This window comes from Symsagittifera roscoffensis, chromosome 4, assembly GCF_963678635.1.
Source record: "Symsagittifera roscoffensis chromosome 4, txSymRosc1.1, whole genome shotgun sequence".
Classification (NCBI taxonomy): Eukaryota; Metazoa; Xenacoelomorpha; order Acoela; family Convolutidae; genus Symsagittifera; species Symsagittifera roscoffensis.
The window spans coordinates 14,899,652-14,904,314 of record NC_087065.1 but is presented as its reverse complement, the minus strand read 5'-3'; positions in this window follow the sequence as shown (position 1 = coordinate 14,904,314).

Sequence of the window (4,663 nt, the reverse complement as noted above, 5' to 3'; positions counted from 1 at the left end):
GTGTTTTTTTTTATCTCAAAAAGAAAAATGGAAAGCTGATCTTATACAGACTCTAACCTATTTAGGTACATTAGTTGATCAGAATAATACCAACACTTTTCTGAAGACAATTGTTCCGGATGAGTAAGCAATATTTAAGTTTAATTTCTTAAGTAAGTTTAAACTTCATTAGTTTCAAAATGCAGGATACTACACTTGGAAGCACAAAAACTCCTCGAGTCAGCGCAACAGGTGGCGATTAATTACAGAACACAACAAAAATTAAACAAGAAAATACCGAATTGTTTTCGAATTCTCACCTTTCGAATTACGAAGAAAAATTACGTCGCCTTAAAATTTTCTAAAATACTTTGATTTATACTTTTTTGCTGGGAAATCTGTGAATTGATTCCCTTTTTCGAAAATGAGTCGATCACGTTTTTTTGTGACTTCTGCTGTTCGATATTGGAGTTTGCTTTCCTTTTAACAAAAGAAATGAACTGAACTTAGAAAGAAATCAAATGTCAACAGCGAAAACTAACATTGTAGTCTGAACAAACTTAAAACCTTTTTCCTGAAGAAAAACAATTTGAAAAAATTTTACAAGACCTATTTAAGAGTATTCACTGCGTGAAAATTTGTTCGAGATCAAAATTGAGTTTTCAGTCTGACTGTTGATTTCTATCTAAGTTCACTGCAGTTCCTTTGTTAAAACAAAAGCAACTTCACTATCAAACATCAAAAGTGTAAAGATCACTAGAAACGTGGTCTACTTCTAGTTTCAAAAGTTTTTTTTCACATTTCGGTGCGCTATGAAAACATTTACTTAATGATCTAGTGTTCTCGAATTAGATAAACTTTATCAAAACAAGTCAAAAGACAACCATTTCTTTATCTGGTTCTATGCGATCATTGATTCTCTTCAATTGTCTGTTGGCTAAGTTTAGTAAAATGTGCGCAAAAGACGAAGGTAATAGACGTAATTAGATTTATTAGTAGCCTTAGTAATGTGTTTAAAACGAAGCCACAGTTTGAGAGTCGTTCCCCTAAGGCGAGAAACTCCCTTTTTAAGGCTTGATTTCAAATTTAAGAGCAAAATGTTGTTCATGATAAAACCTAAAAACTTGCTCATGCTAATCAGATTTGGCGGTTTTCATTGTTACTATTTGCTGCAACCGGGTTTTAGACTTTTTCCCGTTAATAGTTTTGATCACAGGACTCAATTCCTGGTCCCTTTTGCTAAAATACTGGGACAGACACATTTTGAGCACGTTGGCATTTGATGACACTCGCGAGCTAGTGAGCTTAGAGTATTTCTATGACCCTGTTTTTTCCTACCTAACTCGAAAGTAAAAGGGATTAGTCGGTGACACTTTTGCTATAATCACGATCTGTAACATTGGAAATTTTTCTCATGGATTTGTGAATGGCTAGTGTGTCTGGCTAGTGAAGGGCACGAGGTTCAAATTCGACACATATCATAAGTTTGATAAATCCAGGCTTATTTCTACTTTTTCTCAATTCACTTTAAGGGGTTGCTTTTCTGTCCTTTGTATTTGGTGTTTGTGAAGCGCAGCTTCTATTCTACTCTTGGTAGAACTTCCTATTTACACAAGAAAAGCTTACGTTATAGTATAAACTATCTTTTTGTTCAACCTAGGTCGCAAATAATGTTGCAATAAAATGTGTTCACTTTGAAAGCCTTCATTTTGATCAATACTAGCTATTAAGTGCAGCCAGTGATAAGTATTTTAACACAGACTGTTATTGTTTTTGACTTTCGGAACGAAAATAACGGAATATTTGTGCTCGCAGTGGTTTTTTTTATCCAGACAAATTTCAACTTTTTAACTAGCCATTTTTGACGGGATTTTTTTATAGAATTCAAAAATTGTTATTATCCTGAGCTTAAATTTGGAAAACTATTTTACCTGTGATCACTTTTCGTAAAGTTATGGGGTTTAAAAATTGCCATTTTGGCCAATTTGGGACAATTAACGCGCGATATATCACGTGAAATTAACGCGTAAGCGGAGTTTTAGTCCGTCATAGAAATCGTTCCAAATAGGTTGAAGGAAGCTTATTTGCCACAATTGATTTGTTACTAGGAATGAAAGATATAATAGTTGGTAAAACTGTTTTTTTTTTCAAATTGACTGCTGCTTATGCGTCATAAATTGTGTGGGCCACTTAAGAAATTTTGAAGACTTAAAGTTTTACTCAATCAGTTTTTCCCAGTAGCGTTATCGGTCATATTTTGCTTGTGTATACGAAATGCAACTTTGCCTCAGTGTAAAAAAAAAAATTTTGTTTCGAATTCGGTCCATTGCATATCGTTCTAGTGGCCTCATGTTGCGTCAAATATTGACGGAAAAAATTCGTTAGTTTGTCTGTCTGTGTTTTGAGGGTAAAAGGGACTCAAAAGTTTGTAGTAGTCGTAAAGTCTTCTGATTTTTTTTCAGGTTGAAGTGATTCTGATCAAGCATTTTTAGCTTCATGTTCTCTCGATAAGTTAACGTCGTGTCATTGTCCTGGCATATATTTTTTTCCAAAATATTTTTTTTTCAGCAAGTTTGGAGGTAATTTTTGATAGACCTTAATTTTTCAAATTTTTTATAGGCTCAGCAGAATTTTTTTGAGTGTATCACAAATGACGCGAAGTTCTGCTTCGGCTATGTGTTTCGAGCTGCTATTACATTCTTTGAAGGCAACTTCTTTCTCCAATAACAAAAAAAATCAGTTTCATTAGTAACGCATTTGATTTGCATCGCGAAAGTTGATTTCATTTTTAAGAAACAGCAGTGGAAAAAAAACTACCAACTGGCCCTGAGGTTCAAAGATCATTCTCGCTTTGTTCAGTTTATTGTTTTGAGATACAGAATTGTATCTCAGAGTTAATTTATACAAATGGCAAATAATTAATATGCTAAAAACTGCAATAAGCTCATTTTTTTTCAGAACATTTTCAGTAGCTATCCTAATCCATTCTTCTACTATTTTCTTGTATTGAAATAAAAAATTCATTTCATATTTGAACTAATACCCCACGTGTAAAAAAGGAGAAAATCAGATTTTTTTCACCTTTGATATTCAGGTGAAAGAAATTTTTTAAAGAATTTTAAATAATTATATAATAGAAAACAGGCCCGTATTTATTTTTTTCTTACCAGAAAAACATGCCAAGCAGAATAAAAACAACACGGTATTTGAAAAAACGAAATGGACACTAGGGCCACGGCAGTAATGAGATAGGCCACCGTTAGGAACAATTGTGTGGTTTCCGTGTTGGTGAAGTCAGGAGACAATGCTACAAAGATTTTTGGAAGTCAAAAACAAAGAAGACTTGAAACAATTGGAAAAAAAATCAGTTAAGCGAAAATATCATGATTTAAACACGGAAGAGGCGAAATTCCGTGGCGACAACGTATCTCCCGAAAACTAAAAAAAACATGGCCAACATTAAAAGCTAAAATGTGTGACTGAACTCAAATCACTAAAGGCGTGCGCATTATTATCTTTTTGTTTTTTGCTTTCTGTAAAAGAATTGTATTGCAATCAAAAAAATGGAAAGTCTCAAAACCATTATATTTGACACCAAAGCGATATGTTAAAGTGATATTTCGGATGAAATGAAAATAAAAAAGTACTGTTTTTACTCCTTGTTCTCAAATCAAACCAGTTATAACCTTTTTTTTTCAGAATACCACTTCTTGAAAAGATTATATTTCGCGAGCCTGTGATTTCTCCGGCGACCGTGACGACGTTGTTATTTCTCAACTATTTGTCTGGTAGTGGAATTGATGTGTCATTTGGTCCTTATTTCTTACTCAAATCTAATTGAAAATAACTCCGCGAGCTTGTGATTTCTCAAGTAATTTTTTGGAAGGGGTTGTGATGTCTCGACTTCATGTCTGAATTGCGGATCTGTTTTCCTTGATAATGATTGTTACAGTTTCTTTCACAATTAATTTTTGTTTTCCTGATAGAGATATGAGACGGGTTTTCATCAAAGATATAGAAAACAGAAACTGTGGGTTTTTCTCAAATAGAGTCTATTTTATTACAAAGTATACGATCCATAGCAAAAAAAAATCGACGAAATTTTAGTAAAGATTGATCAGCCAAAGACTAAATCTATTGCTATCTTTCTGAAAGAAACATGGCTGAAGCCAAGTTCTAATACTGAAGTCTTCCAAATTCCTGGAAATAAGTGTATTGTGAAAAGCAGTAGAACAAAACAAGGAGATGGAGTTGCAATTTATATCCGAGAGGATATAGACCATGAATTCGTCACGGAAACATCTCGAATTATGTTCAAATACTGAGCGTATTTTTGAAAACGAGCGTTGTTCATTGTTGCTCTCTGCAGTATACATACCACCCAGTGCCGTTAACTGCCAAACTTTTGACGTTTTAACCGCTTTTCTTGTCACGTTGATTATGCAACCTGATACACATATTGTTTGCGGTGATTTAAATGGTATATTTTGAGCAAAACTAGGAAAAGCTTAGAACAAAAAACGTGTTTACTGGGAAATAGCCTGGAACTTAGGAACATACTGAAAGTAATAAGAGAAACAGTAAAAACAAAGTCCTTCATTGATGTATTTTTCTCAATTCAAACAACGTATGCTTAAGTCCTAAAAACATGAATATCAGATCACTACAGTGTACAAAATGATAC